We start from the raw sequence: 22497 nt of genomic DNA, 5'->3' as shown, positions 1-22497 counted from the left end.
TTCAGATAAGTTAGTTTAAGTGGGGGGAAAAAAAGATACACAAGTAAGCACATGAAAAGGTGTTGAACATTATTAATCATTCAGGAATGAAAAATAAAACCACAATGAGATACCACTTCACACCTACTAGAGTGGCTGACCTCAACAAGTGTTGATGAGGACATGGAGCACCTGGAACTCTACGCTGAGTGCTGATGCTGAGAATGGAAGATGGCACGCCCATGCTGGGGAAGTTTGGCTATTATTAGATACGCACCTAGCATAAGAAGCAGCTACTCCACTCCCAGGCACTCACCCAAGAGAGATGAAAGCATCTGTCTGTCTACACGGAGAGTCAGACACAGCATACCTGGCAGTTCTATTTGCATATGACTAGAACACAAGTACCCATTTCTCTGGAGTGTTGGGAGGATTTATTAAAGAATTAATTTTTTAAGTTCAAAAATAGTCAGGCATGGTGACTCACACCTATAATCCCAGCACTTTGGGAGGCCAAGGTGGGAGGATCACTTGAGCCCAGGAGTTTGAGACCAGCCTTGGCAACATGGTGAAACCTCATCTCTACAAAAAATACAAAAATTAGTGTAGGATGAGGTGGTGCACATGTGTAGTCCCAGCTATGTGGGTGGCTGAGGCAGGAGGATAGCTTGAACTCAGGAGGCAGAGGTTGCAGTGAGTCAACATCATGCTACTGCCCTCCAATCTAGGCAACAGAGCAAGACCCTGTCTAAAAATAAAATAGAATAAAATGAAATAAAAAAATAGGGATGGGGTCTTGCTCTGTTGCCCAATTAGGTCTCAAACTCTTGGGCTCAAGCAATCCTCCTGCCTCGGCCTCCCAAAGTGCTGGGACTACAAGCATGAGGCACTGTGCCCAGCTGGGAGGATTAATTTAGCTGGTGGATGTCAATTCTGTGGCACAGCATGGCAGGCGGGAAGAACTAAGTAACTGTGCCATTATTATTATTATTACTATTTGAGATGGAGTCTCACTCTGTTGCCAGGCTGGAGTGCAGTGGCACAATTTTGGATCACTGCAACCTCCGCCTCCCAGGTTCAAGTAATTCTCCTTGCCACAGCCTCCCGAGTAGCTGGGACTACAGGTGCACACCATCATGCCCAGCTAAATTTTATGTTTTTTAGTAGAGACAGGGTTTCACCATGTTGGCCAGGCTGGTCTCAATCTCCTGACCTTGTGATCTGCCCACCTCAGCCTCCCAAAGTGCTGGGATTACAGGCGTGAGCCACCGTGCCCAGCCACTGTGCCATTATTATTATTATTATTATTAATTTTGAGACAGAGTTTTGCTCTGTCACCAGGTGTCAGGCTGGAGTGCAGTGGTGCCATCTCGGCCCACTGCAACCTCCGCCTCCCGGGTTCAAGCAATTTTCTTGCCTCAGCCTCCTGAATAGCTGGGACTACAGGAGCACGCCACCAACACCCAGCTAATTTTTGTATTTTTTAGTAAAGACGGGGTTTCACCATGTTGAACAGGATGGTCTCGATCTCTTGACCTTGTGATCCGCCCGCCTCGGCCTCCCAAAGTGCTGGGATTACAGGCGTGAGCCACTGCACCTGGCCTGTGCCATTATTTTTATACCTCCCTGTGTTGCTTTCATCCCACTCAACTGCTTCAGTTTGCAGACGGGGAAACTGAGGCCAAGAGAGAGGCAGGGTATTTGCAGGAATTGGCCACCAGGTCAGAGTCCAAGCTGGACCCAGTAGCCAGGCCTCTGATGGCCACCACTGGGCCCTGGCCTGTGGAGACCAAGTTACCAAGTTCCTGTTCCTCCACCCTAGCAGAGCCAACGCCCTGCTATGGAACCTCCATCTCGGTTGTGGGGGCGGCTGTCTCCAAGCTTCCCTCTTAGCTGGCTTAGGGCAGCATTAATTGGGCAGAACCCGGAGTGAGTACTCCTCCCGGAACCACCCAGCTAATAAGCTCACCATTAAAGTGTGATGGGCGCACCACCGGGGAGCCTGTGCTGGGCTGGACTAATTTAATCCGGGAAGAGAGAGAGTCAGTCATGAGATGCCAGGCCCATCAGCTCTGATGGCTGTGAGAGGAAGGGAGGGAGGAGGCTGGGCTATGAGCATCTGCTTTGAAAACTGGAGCCCTGAGTTTCTGAGTGAGGACAGGTCTGCAAGAGCCTCCTTCTGGCTGCAGATAAAGGAGCCAGAGAGAGTCCTGGTCTTGCCTCATCCCAAAGCCACTCGGGCTGGGCTGGGGGCTGGGGGAGGGTAGTGAGTGGGGCTGGGGAGGGCAGTGGGCGGGGCTAGAGAGGGAGAGGGACAAGGACAGGGTAGGGTAGAGAGGTGAGCAGGGCTGGTGTACAGGTGTGGCTGACCCTTTATACAGGCTTCATTGTTTTTCATTTTTATTATATATATATATATTTTTTATTATTAAGAAACAGGATCTTATTCTGTTACGCAGGTGGGAGTACAGTGGCTCAATCCTGGCTCACTGCAGCCTCACCCTCCTGGGCTCAAGAGATTCTCCCGCCCCAGCTTCCCCAGTAGGCGAAACTACAGGTGCCGCCACACCCGGGTAATTTTTGTATTTTTCGTAAAGACAGGGTCTCCCTATGTGGCCTAGGCTGGTCTCGAACTCCTGGGCTCAAGTGATCTTCCTACCTTGGCCTCCCAAAGTGCTGGGATGACAGGCATGAGCCACCACCTCCGCCTCCCACACTCAGTGGTTTGGATTGTCTGTTGCTACTTAAAAAGCCTCCTCAATTTTTTATGTCATTTCATAACACAACAGTTCTCGATTCTGCTCAGGAATCCTTCGTCTGTGCAGAGCCAGGCACGGAGGCTTTGTCTGCTCCTCAACACCAGGCAAGGCAGCTCAACCGGGACTGGAGGACCCTCATTCAAGGTGATGCACCTGCTTGACCCACAGTTTGGTGCTGTCCTCGCGTCCCTCCCTGGGGCCCAGGTGTGCTTAGAACATGCTATGTGGGTGCCCAGAGCAGGTATCCCAAGAGAGCCAGCCAGGTGGTAATGGTGTTGTCTTTTGTGACCTCACTGGGGCATGTTGGTGGGGTCCCCAGGCTTTCTTCTGGGGGTTTGAAGAGGGGCCCCTGTATCCCTCAACTGAGCCCTTCAGCATCAGACCAGCCGGCCCCTAACAAATTCTCCAAGTTAGCAAGTTCGGGGCCTGATGATTAAGTATACTCACAAAGTTGGTGAAAAAATCGGGATATAAATAAATATTCCTGGAGATATTCCACCCCCTGCAGGCATGAACTTTGAATAATTGGAGAGAATTATGCTGAGGACTAATCAAAACTTTTTTTTTCCTTTTGCTAATTACCTCTGGGTTTCATCAGTGTCAGAGTCTAATCAACTCCAGACATCTTAATTGACCCTCGGGAAATGTTAGAAATGGGGAGGGCTTTGGTGTCATAGGGAAGGGGGGCTGGGAGCTGAGGGGAGCCTGGGGTCCTGGACCCAGAGTTGCCCTGATCTGGGGTGGGGACTGGTACATGGGTGAGGGGGGCCTGGCTCTCGGGTGGCACGCCAACTCTGATCAGGATGGATGATGCCCTTGCCTGGACCTCAGGTCAGCTGCTTCCCAGGCTTCCCGGCCCCACGGCTTCACTCTCATCATCTGGGCTGGAGTTTATCTGGTGAGATGGATGGGGCCAGGAAGGGGGCTGGCACAGGTCCCGGGGGGAAGCTCTAGATTCTCAGCCAGGAGATTCCTTTTTTTTTTCCTGAGACAGGGTCTCCTGTGCAGTGGTGCTATCACAGCTCACTGCAACCTCACCCACCAAGGCTCAAGTGATCCTCCCACCACAGCCTCCCGAGTAGCTGGGACTACAGGCATGTCACCACACCCAGCTAATTCTTGCATTTTTAGGGTGGAGTCAGGGTTTCACCATGTCACCCAGGCTGGTCTCTAACTCCTGGGCTCAAGTGATCTGCCTGCCTCGGCCTCTCAAAGTGCTTGGGTTACTGGTGTGATCAGCCAGGGGACTCTTGGTGTCTCCAGGTAGAAGGAGGCTTTGGTGTCTTCTGATGGGAATCATTTGCAAATGATACAAAATTCCTCTTCCAAAACGTAACTCCAGCAAAGACAGGCCCTGCCTCCCTTGGAGCCACTGGCGTTGGAAGCAGCATTTCCTGGGGCATTTCAGAAGGGGACCCTGTGGCATGTGGCAGCGGGGCCAGCGAGGCTCCAGCCATCTCTGAGGCCCGGCGGCCCACTCCTCTGCCCCTGGCTGGGGTGGATTCCCCACCCCTGTCCTTCCACATTTTGAAGGCTCAAGAAAGCCTTTGACCAAATTCAGAGGCAAAACCCATTCACATGGAAATCCGCCCCAATGTCCTCTGTTCATGAAGCCAAATGCCCCAAACTGGACCCCTCAGCTCCTCACCTCCCCAACCCCAGTCCCTAAGCCCAGCAGCCTCAGGCCCCATGATACCAGGAGTTACCACCAGCAGGCCCAGGCTGCTCCCCGCACTGGGGAACTGCCACCCCAGCCTGGGTCAGCCTCCCACCCCTGCAGCTCGGAGCTCCCTCATCTGCCCATCCTGTGCTGGCCTCTGCATGTGGGCTCCGCAGCTTCAGCCGGCCCGGCTCCCCTCCACCTCCTCTCTTCCCACTGAGCTGCCCCAGGCCTTCTCCGAGCTGCCCACTGCCTCACCTTTCTCCCTGAGCCCACCTCTCCCCTCCACACCCACCTGCCCACTGGTCCCCCTCCACTTCCAGCCAAGCTCCTGATGGCGCCCACAAACCCCACCCAGACCCACACCTTCCCCAGTCCTCCCCAAAGGTCATCAGACACAGACCTGGGAGCCCTCCCTGTACCCCTTTTGGCCCTACAGAGTGTCCCCAGCTCCGTCCTTTCCCTGCCCCTGTCTCTCCTCCCCACACTTAGACAGTGTCCTTCCTGACTCAGAACGGCTGGCTGTTCCTGGGGTCCCGAGCCTCACCACGCCTGCCCCCTGCCTCACATGTGGTCTTCCTTCCTTCCGTCCACCGGGCCAGCTCTCCCAGCCACAGGTTGTTGGCATTTGGTGTCCTTCGGCTGTGATTCCTCACAGCCTCGCTCCTCACCACCCAGGTCTCAGCTCAAAATCCCCCTCCTGGGAGAAGCTGTTTTGGAACCCCCGGGGGCAGAGCACAGTGCTGCCTCCTCCTCCTGCCCCCAACTATTCCATCGCATTGCCACAGTTGACTTTCTTCACTGTCTGAAATCTGCTCCCTCCTTCCCCTCTCCCTTCCTAATTTGCTAAAATGTCAGTTCCACGAGGCCAGGGTTCTAGGCCCTTTTCTGTTGATCCTCGTATGAGCCCCATCCACACAGCAGGCATATGGCAAGGCTGTCAGATGGAAGAAGCTGATTTCGCCAGCCTCCCAAAGGGGCCGGGGGGTGGCTCTGCCTGGGCCTGGGTTCTGTTCTCTTGTCCTCCTGTGAGTGGCATTGCCAGCCCTCTCCCAGCCTCTGTTTTCTTGTCTGTGAAATGGGGATAGGCTCCTCACAGTGGAGGGAGGTGATGTGCTTCGTAAAACCCCAAGCCCCCCAAGGAGGCTCGATTCGGGGTCCCTTGACCAACAGGGGAGTTGGGGTTCCACCCTGTTCCCCCGTTGTTCTCTCCAGATAGACCCCCGTCCCCGCTGGAATGGCACCCGGAGCTCCAGTGTCAGCAGTGGACATGGTGGGGGCCGCGCTCCGTGTTGGGACTCAGCACTCACTGCCCTTCTCAAGTCAGGCAGGAACGAGGGGGTGAGGGGACTTTCCCGGGCATGCAGGAGTGATAGGTGCCACCCGGATCCCCAGCCCCCACCCTGGAAGAACAGGGGTGCTACTGTGGCCATGGCATGGTGAGGGGGAACCCCAGACAGCAACACCCCCTCCTCTCAGATGAAGTCCCTGTGAGATGGGCCCTGGGTGCAGCATCTGCCCCAGCAGACCTGCCCCTGCCCCCAAGCTGATGTGGGCTTGCCGTGTGACTGTGGGTATGGCCTTCTCCTCTCCGGTCCTTAGCTTCCCTTCTCTTATCCCAAAGTTGTATTCCATGGGCCTGGGAGTCTTTTCTGCAGACGCAGTGGTGTGACTCCAGCCATGGTATGACTTCAGCTGAGCAGCCACCTCAGCCAGGGCCACCAGAGGCAGCCCCCTGCCTCAGGACCAAGAGCCCACCCACCCTCTAGGGTGCCCAGGCGCTGGCCCCCTGGCATGTGGGTTGGCCTGGCCGCCTTGGCCATGGCAGGAAGGATCCATCATCGCTCCCTGATGGATGGTCTGAGCCTCCTCCTGCCTGCGCCCCATGCTATTTCAGCTGCAGAACAATGTTTATCACTCCGCACAGCAGCGACCCTCCCACCCTCCCTCCCTCCCATGCTACGGACTCCCAGCAGACATCAGGAGGCTTTCTGGGGCTATTTTCATGATTTTAATTTTCTATTCCCCAACTCCTCTCTTCCCCCTTATTACATTTTGGGCTTTTTTGGGCTTCTGGAATGAGCGTACATTTTCCTGGTGATATTTTTTTTAATAAAAGCCATCATTTATGATTATTTTTCTTCCCCACTCACTGTCAGCTTCCCCATTGGATTTCTTACCAACACGGTTTCCTGCCTGCTTTGTCTCCGAGAGCCTCCCGCCGGCCCCAGGACCCTCTTATGCCCGTGCCCCAGCCAGCACTGCCACCTTCTGCTGACCATGGCCACTGGTTTTTCTGTGCTTTTCTGTCCTAGCCTTCAAATGACTCTCACCTGCACACCTTTCCCTCCGTCCCTCCCTCCCTCTCTCCCTTCCCTCCTTCTCTCCTTCTCTTTCCTTCCCTCCTTCCTTCCTTCCTTCCTTCTTTTGTTCCCTCTCTCCCTTTTTTCCTTCCTTCCTTCTGGGCTTTTCTGTCCTATCCTTCAGATGAGTCTCACCTGCACACCTTTCCCTCCCTCCCTTTTTTCCTTCCTTCCTTCCTTCCTTGGTTCTTTCCTTCCTCCCTTCCTTTCTTCTCTCCTTCTGTCCTTCCTTCTTTCTTCTTTCAACAGAGTCTCACTCTGTCATCCAGGCTGGAGTGCAGTGGCGCAATCACAGCTTACTGCAGCCTCGAACTCCCAGGCTCAAGTGATCCTCCCACCTCAGCCTCCCGAGTAGCTGGGTCTACAGGTGCACACCACCACACCTGGCTAACTTTCTAAAGAATGTTTTTGTAGAGATGGGGTCTTGCTGCATTGCCCAGGCTGGTCTTAAACTTCCAGGCTCAGGCAACCCACCTGCCTCGGCCTCCCAAAGCACTGGGACTGCAGGCGTGTGCCACTGTGCCCTGAGCACCTTTCTTGGCTCCAGTGCATAGAAGGGGCTGGGAACTCAGAGGAAATGGGGCTGCCCTGCCGGCCTCGGGGCTCAGCTCCCTATGCCCCCCACCTGCCCCAGGCCTGTAGTTCTGCAAAGCTCCTCACGAGCCAAAAGGCCACCAACATCATTAAGGAGAGTGGTTTCCACACTCCAAAAAGACCCCATCCTCAAACACCACCTAAACTATCGACATTACTCAATGAAACAGAAGCTGGCCCATCACTCTCTGCAGCGATGCCTGGGCGGGTCCCTTCATCTCGGTTTCCTTATTTGTTTGTTTATTGGAGGGAGGGTCTTGCTCTGTTGCCCAGGCTGGAGTTCAGCGTTGCAATCACAGCTCACTGCAGCCTTGACCTCCTGGGCTCAAGTAATCCTATCCCTGCCCCCCAGAGTGCTGGGACTGCTGGTGTGAGCCACCACGCCACGCATCCCCATCTTTAAATATAAACTAACTTCAGGTTATGATTCCTCATTCATTCAGCAAACACTAACTGAGGGCCTACTATGCACCCCACACCTGTCCCAGAGCAGAAACCAGGTTAGATATAACTCTACCTAGCTGCACGCCAGAATCCGTCCTCACAGGCCGGGCGCAGTGGCTCACACCTGTAATCTGAGCACTTGGAAGGCTGAGGCAGGCAGATTACCTGAGGTCAGGAGTTTAAGACCAGCCTGGCTAACATGGTGAAACCCTGTCTCTACTAAAAACACAAAAATTAGCCGGGCGTGGTGGCAGGCACCTATAATCCCAGATACTCAGGAGGCTGAGGCAGGAGAATCACTTGAACCTGGGAGGTGGAGGTTACAGTGAGCTGAGATTGCACCACTGCACTCCAGCCTGGGTGACAGAGTGAGACTCTGTCTCAAAAAAAAAAAAAAAAAAAAAAAAAAAAAGAATCCGTTCCATGCTTACAGAAGCTTACAGAATGGAGCCCCGGGCTTCTTAACGAAGTTGCTGTGTCAGCTAGGGCAAGGCACTGCCATCTCTGAGCCCTCTTTGCTTTCCACCTCTGTGAAAGGAAAGGCTTGGGTGTGAAGTTCCGCGCCTCTGACTGGACACCCCTTCCCCCTCATCCCCAGAGGACCTTGCGATCCAAGCAGCTGCAGCTTTGCCGGGCTCCTGCGGCTCCTGCCATCGGACAGAAGAAAAGCATCGGAGGCTCCCCCTTGGCCCGCCACATCCAGTCATGGTGACCCCCAGGGCGCTGGAGCCTTGGTCTGTGGCAGGAAGAGGCCACATGCTCCTTCCTGCTCTGGCCCCCTTGTTACTGGCCCCTGGTCTGCTTGAGGAGACCCTGGGGGTTTGCCAGGGGGACTGGCTTCAACACTCAGGGCCTCCTTCTGGACTCTGGCCTGGAGGCTTGAGGAGGGAGAGGCCTGTCCTCCCTCACTGCCGCTTCTCCCTTATCAGTAGTAGGAGAGGTTATATGAATATTCATAAGGCATACATGAATATTGATGAGAACACTGCACCGGTGTTCTATCTTCTCGCCCTTGGGTACCTCCACAGCTTGCTAACTCGCCGCACCCATGGGGCTCTGTTGACCCTTGCATGTGAGCGAGCAAGGTGGCTTTGCCTCCCCCAGCAGCCATCTGCCTGGCAGCCCCACGGCCTCCTCGTCCAAGGACATCCCCGGGTGGAAATGATCCTTGGCCCAGGGCTCGGCAGTAGTGGGCCCCGTCTCAGCTCTGACCCCACCTCCTGTGTAGCGGCAAGCCTGTCCCCCAGCCTCAGTTTCCAACCCTGACCAAGGGTTTGGCCAGGCTGACGGGTTTCGGGCACAACACGTCCTCTCTGATTCCTCTTCCCAATGCTCCACTGCGCGGGGACAAAGACAGGAGGCTCCGGTTCCCCAGGGGTGTGCCAGGCCAGACTTCGGGTTACCCAGAACGGGGAACCAGAGAGCCCTTCAGTCAAGCATCCCTGCTGGCCACCAGGCCCACTGCCAGGTGCTATTCAGTGAGCCTTTCCCTGGCACAGGCCAAACTGAGGTGAGCTGGGGGCACTCGGGGGCAGGGACTGTAGGCATGGTTGGGGGAGCAATCAGACTCTAGAGCTCAAGGGCAGAGGGTTAGTGGGGCCACTGGAGGAAGTCAGGCTCCACTGCTCCCGGCCACACGACCTCGGGCAGGTCACACTTCTCTGTGCCTCAGTGTCGCTCTCAGCTGTACCTTCCCCAGCTGTGCTCAAGGCTGGGCAGCCCTTGGCAAATGTGGATGCTCTGGGTGGGGGAGCACCTGCTCTGAGGACATGTGGCCATTTGTCCAGAGGAGACCCAGCTTGGGGAGCAGTGACACCATCACGGAACCCAAAGCTTTGAGACTGCAGGGAGGCCCAGCCTTACCTCTGCCCCAGATCGGCTCCAGATCAAGCTCTGTGGCTGCCAATCATGTGCAGCCTTCCTCCACCCAGGGGAGTGACACGCCCCTCCTTGCCCTCTGCTGATTTTGTCTTTTTTTTGAGACAGAGTCTTGCACTGTCGTCTAGGCTGGAATGCAGTGGCACGATCTCAGCTCACTGCAGCCTCTGCCTCCTGGGTTCAAACCATTCATTCACCTGCTTCAGTCTCCCAAGTAGCTGGGACTACAGGCACCTGCTACCATACCCAGCTAATCTGTGTAGTTTTAGTAGAGATGGTGTTTCACCATGTTGACCAGGCTGGTCTCAAACTCCTGACCTCAGGTGATCCATCTTCCCTCAGCCTCTCAAAGTGCTGGGATTTCAGATGTGAGCCACCATGCCGGGCCTTTTTTTTTGCAGCTGGGACTACAGGTGTGTGCCAACATGCTCAGCTAATATTTTATTTTTCGCCCTGTTGCCCAGGTTGCTCTTGAACTCCTGGGCTCAAGCTACCCTCCCACCTCGGCCTCCTAAAGCAATGGATGACAGGTGTGAGCCAGCACGCCGGGCCTATCTGCATATCTGATGCTCACTGGGCCTGGGAGCCGAGGGCCTGCTGGGTCCCATCCCTTCCTGGGTGCCCAGCCTCCCCTCCCCAGGGGATGGACCCTCCTCCAAGGGAAGTTGGGGGCCCTTGAGTTGCAGGCCTTATGCAGGTGGTGCCCCATCAGGGATCCATAGACTGGTTGCAATTGCCGTGGAGCCTAAGCCCTGCCCAGCACCTTCCAGAGAGTTCCAAGACACTGGGGACCCTGGGGGCATCTTCTCCCGACGTCTCCTGTCCATTGAAGCATGTCTATGAGCTGGGAACTTTACTGATTCTCTGGATTCTGGGGGCCACAGTGTGAGATCTGATTCCTTCCCTTCAAGTTAGCAAAGTAAAGGCTCTGAGAAGTCCTGATCTCTGCACCTGAGCTTCCCAAACAGTCACCGGCCCCTCTCCTCGGGTGCTTGGCTCTGACCTTAGCAGTGGAGGTTCAGAGTGCTTCAGCGCTTGCTGAAGTTCATACAGCAGGCCAGTGGGGCTCCAGCCAGTGTCCAGGCCTATCTCACTCACAGCCTGAGCTTCCAGCCGCCGTCAGGGATGGAGGCTGCATGGGGGTCCCTCGAGCTGTGAGCTCTCTGCATGGGCTGACCCCAGTGAGCTTTGCAGCTCAGACCCAGCCTGCTGGTGTCGTTTGCCAAAATGTGTTCAACCTCATTTTCCCCTGAGACTGACATGGCCACCGCCAACATCTGTGGGGACAATGACAGAGGAATGCCTAATGAGGGCCCGGCGTGGCCCCGCCACGGAACACAGGCTGGGACAGATGGTCTATCATTACCCATTTTTATTAATTACTGCTCTCCGCGCCGTGATTGGCTCGGCGGCTCAGGCACGTTGGAAGCGCTGTGGCCGCAGCTATTCTGGAAGGAAGAAACACACCATGCCTTTCCTCCCAGCTTCCTCAGAGGCCACGGGCATTTTTGGCTCAGTGAGGTCCCTGGGGGACTAGGCTGTGAGGAGGGAGACGCGTGCAGCTGCCACCTGACTAAGGAGAAGGGGTGGCGGGGCTGGTGTGGGGAGAGGCAGAGCCCCTGTGACTCCAGCCTGGAGAGGCCCTGTAGGAAGACCCAGGACCCCTGCAGACCTGGCCCAGGACGCCATCTGCATCCCACAGGCTTGGGCCCCATGGTCCCCGCTGCTGCCAATGAGTGTGTGCCTTACCTGGGTTTGTGCTCATGGGTGCTGATCGAGGTTGAGGGCCACAACCTCTCTCCTGTTTATAGACACTCGGGGTCCCAGCCCAATCTGCCCGGGGGGCTCCTTGAGGCTCTGGGACCCCACTGACCTGGTCAGAAGCCCCGAACGGGCTCCAGCATGCAGGGGTGCTGGGTGAGTCCCTCTCCACCTGTGAGCTTTGCACTCCTGCCTGTAGAATGGAGGTGCAGAAGCCCCTCCCATCAAATGCTCGGGTGGCTTGAGTGAGCCAATGCCCCAGGCCTGCCCTCCTCGGGGGATACCCACACTGCCATCCAAGTTTGGCTTTGGGCAAGTTTCCAGCCGCCTGCTGCTCTGTCTCCTCCATGAAGGGCAGTCATGTTCTGCCTGTCCTCCAAAACGAAGGGGATACAAACGCGTTGGGGTGACGAGGGCCTACCCGGTCAGACCGTCCTGACTGGGGGAGGACCAGGGCCGAGGGCTGGGGCGCCCTACGTGGCATGACATCTCCCTGCCTGCCAGGATGCTGTGTCCCCCGATGGCCGGCCTTGGTCTGGGCCGGTTAGCCTGGGAGATAATGGGACGTGAAGCTTGAGGTTTCCAGTCAATACAGAGGAGCCGGGAGGCTTTTATATCTTGTCCTGTCACCCTGGGCAGGCATTTTATCCGCTGCATGCTTGACAGCCTGTCATAGAGCCAGGCCCTGCCGGAGTCCCAACCCAGCCTGTCCCAGGGAGGCTGCCTGCGGAGCGGAGCCAGCAGAGACCTGAGCAGCCCCTGCAAGAGGGGCTTCCGTGTGGGATGAAGCAAGCCCTCCACCTGGCTCCACACTAGGCTGTGCCCCTGTAGCCGCCAGCCTGGAGTCAGGAAGGCCCTGTCTGCATGAGTCTGCTCCGGCCGAGGTAACAAACCCCACAGACCCTGCAGTTTATGCTACAGGAATTTATCATCTCACATTCCAGAGGCTGGAAGTCCAAGATCAAGGTGTGGGCAGGCCTGGCGTCTCCTGGAGCCTCACCCCGTACCCTGCAGACGGCGTCATTTCCCTGCCTCCTCATGGGACCATCCCTCTGTGCCTGTCTGTGTCCTGATCTCCTCTTCTTTCAAGGACACCCATCCGATTGGATTAAGACCCACCCGTATGACTTCATCTGGTCTTAATCACCTCTTCAAAGGCCCTGTCTTTAAATACAGTCCCATTCTGGGGTCCTGGGGGTCCGGGCTTCAGCATTTGAGCTTTGGGGGCACCACGCAGCCCATAACACCCCCCTCATCCCGGGAAGTCCTCTTCCTGGCATCCCCTGACCCTTCCCAAGTGACTCAGGGCAGGCCCCTTTCCCTCCCAGCCTCTGTGACCTTCAGGGACGGTATGAAGATAGGCCAGGATCTTCAGGGTCATTTCTGTGCCAGCTGTGAAGTGCTTTACCTACAGAAGCCTGCAGATGACAGGAAGGGTGGAGAGGGGGCTGGGCCCCACGGAATGTCTGCGGCCTGGGACGCTGGATTCCAACACCTGGGCCTGGCCCCCAGCCCTGCCACTTACTGGCCATGTGACCGTCAGCAAGTTATATAACCTCCCTGGATTTCCTGTCCTCATTTGGCAAACAGAGATAGTCATGATCCTTCCCTTAGCTGCATGGCAAGAATGAATGAATGTGGGTAAGATGTGCCTGGTGAGTGGTCTGGGCTGAAGGAGGAGTTTGAGAAGGCAGCTATAAGAAGGGTGGTGGCCGGGCACAGTGGTTCAGGCCTGTAATCCCAGCACTTTGGGAGGCTGAGGTGGGTGGATCACTTAAGGTCAGGAGCCTGAAATCAGCCTGGGCAACATGGCGAAACCCTATCACTATTAAAAATTAAAATATTAGCCAGGCTTGGTGGTATATACCTGTAATCCCAGCTATTCAGGAGGCTGAGGCATGAGAAGCGGAGGTTGTAGTGAGCCGAGATCGCACCACTGCACTCTAATCTGAGTGACAGATAGAGACTCAAAAAAAAAAAAAAAAAAAAAAAAGGAGGTGATTTGGGGTGGGGGTGGAGCGGGTCTCAAACCCTGGGGAAGCATTTGTGTTTAGCTCAATCCCCGAAGTGGGGATTTCCTCCACAGGGACTCCTGAGAGATCAGTATCTGCAGGGTGACCGCCAGTGGCTGGGTGACCGGGAGAGATGGATGGGAGGGGGGCCTTTGCTGAGACCCCATGGAGGTGATGAGGTTGGGGGAGGGGTCATGTGGAGGAGACCAGCTAAGAGCACGGAGGGGCTGGCCTCAGGGACCACGCTGCTGGTGCAGTGACGGGGCGCTCATACCTCCCAAGCACAGATCCCAGTGAGTAAATTCAGGTACATGAGGCCAGCGGCTGCCACAGCTGGGCAATAGTGAGCTCCCTGGTGCTGGAGGAAATCAAGCACATCCTGATGCTCACTGGGTGGGGAGACTTGACTGGGAGAAACGGGAAGACCAGCATCATGGAGGGGTGGATTTTATTTTTACCAAAAGCAAGAGGCCCTGTAGGAAGACCAGGACACCTGCAGACCTGGCCCAGGACCCCGTCTGCATCCCACAGGCTTGGGTCCCATGGTCCCCACTGCTGCCAATGAGTGTGTGCCTTACCCGGGTTTGTGCTCACGGGCGCTGATTGAGGTTGAGGGCCACAACCTCTCTCCTGTTTATAGACACTCGGGGTCCCAGCCCGATCTGCCCGGGGGGCTCCCTGAGGCTCTGGGGCCCCACTGACCTGGTCAGAAGCCCCAAAATTTTTACCAAAAGCCTCTTCCAAGTCCTGGGAAGAAGCATTGGAGGAGAGATGGCTTTTGGGGTCCAGGGATGGACCCCCGATAGCTGCCCTGTTTTCTGCACATGAATTCATGATTTCACGGAGGCTCAGGAACCAAACAGCACTGCAAGTCAGGCGGTGATCTCGGGGTCCCACACAAGCAGCCCTGGAGGAAGTGATTTCTCTGGAGTCAGTGTCTGGTGGGATCTGAGGTTTGCAGCTGGTGATCTGGTCTCTGAGCTGAAGCTCTGCCATGCAGAGGCACCAGATGCCCACCCAGGGGAGGCTTTCAGGGCCAGCGTGCCCTCAGCCAGGCAGATGAGGGTGGTTATGGATGGAGACCACTGCAGGGACTGTCACTTACTGCCTCTGACCCTAGGGATTGGGCCAGAACTAGGGAGTTCCTGCCACCTTGGAGACTGTCATTTCTGCCTCTGACCCTAGGGATTGGGCCAGAACCAGAGAGTTCCTGCCACCTTGGAGACTGTCATTTACTGCCTCTGACCCTAGGGATTGGGCCAGAACCAGAGAGTTCCTGCCACCTTGGAGACTGTCATTTATAAACCCCGCTAAGGCAGAGCCCAGCCGAGCTCCTACTTCAGCCTGGTTTCCCATCACGATGGGGACTTGGAGGGAGCAGCCTTCCCATGGGAGATGCAGGGGAAGGCCTGTTGCAGACGAAGAGGAGCTGAAGCAGAAATGCTATGAGCTCCTTGTGGTGTTACACCAGCGTCACCCATCACCTGCCTCTGTCCATGAATGCAGACTCACGGCACCTGGTTGGTCCTTCCAGCCACAGGTGCTACATGTAGATGCTGATAGGTGATGGGGGAAAGAAATAGGGGATCATGCATGCACACATACACATGTGTGCACAATCATGCAGGAATGCACACAAAGGCACAAACACACACACACGTGCAGATACACATGCACACAATGGCACATATGTGTGTCATACATGCAGGTCTGCATGCACACATATGCATAGGCACACAGAGGCACACGTGTACACACATATGCAGGCATGTTCACACACAGAGGCACACATGTACATACACATGCAGGCATGTTCACACACAGGCACACATACATGCAGGCATGTTCACACACAGGCACACATGTACACACAGGTATGTTCACACATAGGCACACATGTGTACATGCATGCAGGCATGCTCACACACAGGCACACATGTACACACACATGCAGGCATGCTCACACACAGAGGCACACATGTACACATACATGCAGACATGCTCATGAGGCTCCAGGGTGCCCACCCCGGGAGGATGATGAGCAGATGGTGGTGCAGTCACACATGGACTCTCAGCTTCTGGAGCAATAAAGGGGCACCTATGCCATGCAGAAAGCTGGGAAACTCTGTGGGGGGAAGAAGCCACTCGCCAGGAGGACATACGAGCCCAGGCGTGTGGAATTCTGGAACAGACTAGAACTACCCTGGACTAACCAGGACTAGAACTAACTAGAACTAATTCTAGAACTTACCTACAGTGGAAAACATCAGAACAGCAGTGGCCTCTGGGGTCAAGGGTAGGAAGGGACTGGGCAGGGGGATACAGCAGCCTTTTGGGGCATTGTCTGTTGTTGGAATAGATGTTGGAAATAGACGCTTGCTGCTGCAAAGAAAAATCAGCACTGAGACAAAGGATCTTTCAGCAATGCAATTTTTATTTCTGCCCTGCAGGAAAGGTACCCTCACTAGCCATCATGCCACAAGAGTACAACGAACAAAGGAAAAGCAGACAAATTTATCCCTTACACATTTGGGGTGGTCTTTACTGCTGTGTCTGATCCCCATTGGCTGGAGCCAGACCTTACAATCTAAACTAAAAGCTGATTGGCTAACAGCTTAAAACTTTCTAAACAGGTAAAAGCAATGGAGAGCTGGGACATGCCAGTGAGCACGTCCAACACAGATATGTCCTTAAAGTACAAGGACATAGAATGTACTATGTGCCTGTAAGCATGGCATGCCTAATAGCTACATAGGATAGGGCTTAACAAAGTTATTAGCACACTTATTCTTTACCAAGAAAGGAAACTTTAAAAAGGAACTTTTCTATTTCCCCCATCTGTCTTTTTTATTTTTTAGAGGAAGGATCTTGCTCTGTTGCCCCGGCAGGAGTGCGGTGGCTCACTGCAGTCTTGACCTCCTGGGCTCAAGACATCCTCCCACCTCAGCCTCCCAAATAGCTAGGACCACATACATGTGCCACTACACTGGGCTAATTTTTAAATTTTTGTAGAGATGGGGTCCCCCTGCATTGCCCAGGCTGGTCTTCAACTCCTGTGCTCCAGCGATCCTCCCACCTCTGCCTCCCAACGTGTTGGGATTATAGACATGAGCCACCGTGCCTGGCTTGATGTCTGTCTCTTGATAAGGGCTTGGGCTGCAGAAGTGATCCATTAGTCAGAGCATTCAATGGCCCCTTCAGAAGTATACATTTCATGGTATGTGAATTTTACTCAATGGAACAAAAAAATCCAAAACGAATATTGAACTCTAGCTCACCGACATGCAGTCAGCTTGTTAAGGCGGAGAGTGTACTGGCGTCTGCAACTTGGAAAGAGATTGATTTATGGGTGGGCAGAGGGACAGAGAAACGAGATGCAGCAGGTGTAACGAAACGTCAATTGTTGAATACAGGTGACAGCATCTGGGTGTTCACTGTGAAATCATTTCAGCTTTTCTGGATGTTTGAAGCATTTCAAAGTTAAATATGAAAAGCAATGAGAAAGAAACTGAGCTTTGCAGACAAAGTGCTGGGACGTGAACTATCTGTGTGGTCCTGCGTGGGTTTCTCAGCCTGGTGATGCCTCAGGGTCCTCACTATTAAGCATGGGTGGTAATAGAACCACTGTCCACGGTATGAGTGAGTTAACACAGGCAGGGCACTTAGTGCATGGCATACAGCAGGTGCTTAATAAATGTGCCCTTTGTTGACAGTGTTCCTCAACCCCGAATGTATCCGCCATGTGCGCCTCAGCTACTCAGAGATGCTGAGGGGCAGCTGGGCTTTGTACTGGGTTCAGGTGCAGCAGACCCCAAAGAGCCAAAACAAACTTGGAAAGGAAAGAACAAAGTAGGAAGACTCAGCTGGGTGTGGTGGCTCACACCTGTCGTCTCAGCACTTTGGGAGGCCAAGGCAGGAGGATCACATGAGCCCAGGAGTTCGAGACCAATCTGGGCAACACAGCAAGACTCCCAACTCTACAAAAATTTTTTTTTTAATTAGCTGGGTGTGGTGGCACATGCCTGTAGTCCCAGCTACTCAGGAGACGGGTGGGAGGATCACTTGAGCGTAGGAGTTCAAGGCTGCAGTGAGCTGTGATTGCACCACAGCATTCTAGCCTGGGCAACAGAGTGAGACTCTGTCTCTAGGGAAAAAAAGTGGGAAGACTCACACTTCCCAATGTGAAAACTTCCTACGGTAATGAGGACAGCATGGTACTGTGGTAAGGACAGATATGTACAGCAATGGGCTAGAAAGGACAGTCCAGAAATGAACCCTGTATTCTTACTCTATTTATTTCCATTAAGGGAACCAAGACAGTTGTATGGGGCTGGAGGAAGAGGAGTCTTCTGACACGTGGTGCTGGGATAGTTAGCCACATGCAAGGGAATGAAGATGGACCTTACTTAACTCACACCATATACAAACATCAACTCACAATGCATCCAATACTGGGCGCGGTGGTTCATGCCTGTAATCCCAGAACTTTGGCAGGCCAAGGTGGATAGATCACCTGAGGTCAGGAGTTCGAGACCAGCCTGGTCAACATGGTGAAACCCTGTCTCTACTAAAAATACAAAAAAAGTTTAGCTGGGCATGGTGGTGAATGCCTGTAATCCCAGCTACTCAGGAGGCTGAGGCAGGAGAATTGCTTGAATCTCAGAGGTGGAGGTTGCAGTGAACCAAGATTACACCATGGCACTCCAGCCTGGGGAACAAGAGCAAAACTCCATCTAAAAACATCAAAAGCACATCCAAGACCCCAACAGAAGAGCTAAAACCATAAAACTCTTAGAAGACAATACAGAACTAAATCTTTATTGTGGGCAAAAGGTTGTCAGATGTGACATCACAAGCCCAAACAACAAAATAAAAAATCGGACTTCATGAAAATTTAAAACTTTTGTGCTACAAATAATACCAACATGAAAGTGAAAAAACCACCGACAGGAAGAGAGAAAATATTTGCGAATTATACATCTAATTAGGAACCATTTCTAAATATATTTTAAAACTCCTACAACTTGATAATAAAATGATAACCCAATTTAAATGGGAACAAAAGATTTAAATGGACATTTCTCCAAAGGATACACAAAAGTCCAATCTCACAGGAAAAGATGCCCAACATCATTAGTCACCAGGGAAATTCAGATCAAAGCCACTAGGAGATACAACTTCACATCCTCTAGTATGGCCATAATAAAAAAGACAGATAATAGTAAGTGTTCAGGCTGGGCGTGATGGCTCATGCCTGAAATTCCAGCACTTTGGGTGGCCAAGGCAGGTGGATCGTTTGAGCCAGGAGTCTAAGACCAGCCTGGGTAATATGGTGAAACCCCAGCTCTATTAAAAATACAAAAATTAGCTGGGTGTGGTGGTACATGGCTGTAGTCCCAGTTACTCTGGAGGCCAAGGTGGGAGGATTGCTTGAGTCTGGGAGGCGGAGGTTGCATGAGTTGAGATCATGTCACTGGACTTCAGCCTGGGTGACAGAGTGAGAACCTGTCTCAAATAATAATAATAATAATAATATTAATAATAAAAGAGTTGATGAGGATGCAAAGAAATAGGAACCCTCCTACATTGCTGATAGGAACACAGCATGTGGCATCCATTTTGGCAAAGAGTTTAACACAGGCTTACTGTTTGACCCAACAATTCCATTCCTAGGTATTTACCCAAAAGAAATGAAAACATATGCACAGGAGAACTAGTATATGAATGTATCTAGCTGCATGACTTAACGCGATTATCTAGCTGCATGACAATGTCATTTCCAATGTGAAAACAACCCAAATGCCCATCAGCTGATGAATGGGTACTAAAATGTGTTCCACCCATTCAGTGGAGTGCTATTTGGCAAGGAAAGGGAATAAAATACTGAAATGCTACAACATGGATGAACCTCAAAAACAATGCTAAGTGAAACTAGCCAGTCACAGAAGACCATATATTGTCTGATTCAGTTTATAAGAAATATCTAGAATAGGCCAGTCATGGTGGCTCACGTCTGTAATCCCAGCCCTTTGGGAGGCTGAGGCAGGCAGATCACCTGAGTTCGGGAGTTTGAGACTAGCCTGGCCAACATGGTGAAACCCCATCTCTACTAAAAATACCAAAATTTGCCAGGCATGGTGGCGGGTACCTATAATCCTAGCTACTCGAGAGGCTGAGGTGGGAGAATCGCTGGAACCCAGGAGGCAGAGGTTGCAGTGAGCCGAGATCATGCCACTGCACTGCAGCCTGGGTGACAGAGCAAGACTCTATCTAAAAAAAAAAAAAAAAAAATCTAGAATAGTCAAATCCATAGAGACAGATCAGATGAGTGGTTGCTTACCATTGTGGGGGGATGGTGGGAAATGATAAGTGGTTGGTTGATAGTGGCTATAGGATTTCCTTTTGGGATGATGAAATGTCCTAAAATTAGATTGTAGTGATATTTGCACAACCCTGTGAACATACTAAAACCCACTCAATTGTACACTTGAAACAAGCGAATTGCATGCTAAGTGCGTTATCATTGATAAAGCCTTTTAAAAAAAGATAGCCTTGGTTCTCATCCTAACCTGGTCCTGCAGGATCCCCTTTGGCAAATCACCCCTTAAGATTCAGCTTTGTCACCTGTGAAAGGGGGAAGAAAGGATTCGCCCTCCTGGGTTACAGTGGGGCAGATGAGATGATAGAAAACAATTTTCCATTTTCATTTTCACATTTAAATTTATTACAAAGGAACATGTCTGCACATTGCACAGAATTCAAATGGCATTACAGGGGTACACAGGGAGAAGTCTCATTTTCTGGGGTGATGGAACTATTCAGTATTTTGATTGAGGTAGTGATTGCAACCCGTGTATAGATTTGTCCAACTTCAGAGCTATACTTCAGAAAAGTATAAAACTGAAGAACTACACATTTCACCTTACTTACCTGTAAGTAAGTGAAATATCAAATTACTTGTCTGTAAGTAAACAATACATTAAACATATTTTTAAAGTGAGTCCCCTTCCACCCTCTCCCCCAACCTTGCAGCCTCCAGCTTCCTACAGGAGGCCCCACTACTTCTAGTTGCTTGGGTCTCCTTCCAGATATCAGTGTATGCACACAGGCAAATAAAATGTCATTTCGTCACCTCCTTTTTGTACACAGTGTAAAAAAAAAAGGTGCCATATACACTGTCCTGCCCCCTTAGCTTTTTCACACTAAAGAGCATCTGCCAATGAACTGCAATCAGTCCACTTTTATCCGGCCAGATATACCATGATGATTTAAGCACTCCACTGTCAGCGGGCACTTAGGATGCTTCCAATCTGCTGCTATTACAGAGTGCTTCGGCGAATAACCTTGTACAAGGCAATATATCATTTTTCACATTTGTGAGGAGTATCTGGAGGACAGATTCCTAGAAGCAAATGCTGGGCCAAAGGGTGTGCATATTTGGAATTTTGACATTGTTTTAGAGGTTCCAAGGGTGTCTGCTTCCCCACACTATTGCAACAGGGCATGTCATTAGACTTTTTAATCTGTGCCTATCTGATGAGTGAAAAATCACTTGTCAGTACAGTTTCAGCTTGCACTTCTGGCTTCAGAGTGGCTGTAGGCACTTTTTCATTTGTTTAAGCATGCTTTTTATTTCCTTTTCTGTTCATTACCTCTGCCTTTTTTTTTTTTTTTTTGGCCCCTTGGCTATTTTTCTTATTGATTTGCAAGAGCTCTTTATATAGGGGGGAAACCGGCTCTTTGCCTGAGACAGAAATTGGACACACTATTATCTATGACTTTGGGGTTTTGCAGGTGTTTGTTGTTGTTACTGTGAAGTTCTGGGAACAGGAAGAGATTATCACCATTTTTCTCTGGTTATCATTTCCTTAGGATGGGTGGTGGGGAATTCTCTCCCCACTCCTTCTTGATTAATCCCAGATGCTCCATCCCTCCCCTGCTTCCCACAAACACACTCAGGCAACTGGGTCATTTGCTTCCAGCCAGGCCATCCTGGAGAGAAGGTACAGGAACAACCTGCAGGGATGAAAAGGCATCAAAGCCACCAGGTGAGTTCTCACTTATTCTGGAACTGTGTGCTGTCATGTGGGGCTGGAGCGGGGCATTGAGGCTCGGAAGTAAATCAGCCTGTCCTGCTCTCTCGAGCCCACGCTCTGCTGGAAGAAACGGACACATGAAGACATTGACAGTATAATATGGTGAGAACTTGGCCAGGGAATCCCAGGGTGTCCTGGAGCACAGGCTGGGGGCAGTGGGGAGGTGGGGTTCTTCCAACCACCTAAGAGGGGTGAAGCTCTGCAGCCCCTCAGTCCCAGGCTCCTCTGGCTCTTACTGACCAGCCTCTCCCCCGAGAAGTAGCTGGGTGGGTCATGAGATGGTGGTTGATTTGTTTCCATAAAAATGAGAATCTTACTGGCCCAGTTAGAGTCCTGGTCTCCTTCCCCAGTGGGGTTTCTGTTCAGGCAGTCTAGCTCTTTTTTTGTTTGTTTTTGAGAAACAGCCTCACTCTGTCACCCAGGCTGGACTGCAGTGGTGTGATCATAGCTCACTGTAACCTCCACCTCCTGAGCTCAAGTGATTGTCCCACCTCAGCCTCCTGAATAGCTGGGACCACAGGCACTGCACCTGACTAATTTTTTATAGATATAGGGTCTCACTACATTGCCCAGGCAAGTCTTGAACTGGGCTGTTTTATTCTGAATGAGGAGCTTATCGTGCACAACAGAAGGGCCTGCTGAGCCCTGGATCTGGCAACGGTGCCCAGGTGAGCAGGGGTGCACCCACCATCACCAGTTCTGCGCTGGGTCCTGGCCCCGTAGACTCATCTCAGGAAAGACAGGCTGTCTGATGGACAGGGCCATCAGGGCTACGATCGGGGCAGTGGCAGCACCTCAGAAAGGAGGCCTGAGCAAGCATGTGTGTGTGGAGCGACTACAGGTGAACATGTGTGCATGCGGATGGGAACGTGCTAAGCACAGCCGCCTTTGAGTTTGACTGTCGGAATTCCAACCCCAGCTTCGCCATTTCCAGTTTATGATGACCTGGGC

This window comes from Cebus imitator, unplaced genomic scaffold (assembly GCF_001604975.1).
Source record: "Cebus imitator isolate Cc_AM_T3 unplaced genomic scaffold, Cebus_imitator-1.0 Scaffold388, whole genome shotgun sequence".
Lineage (NCBI taxonomy): Eukaryota > Metazoa > Chordata > Mammalia > Primates > Cebidae > Cebus > Cebus imitator.
This window is presented reverse-complemented; position numbering follows the sequence as displayed.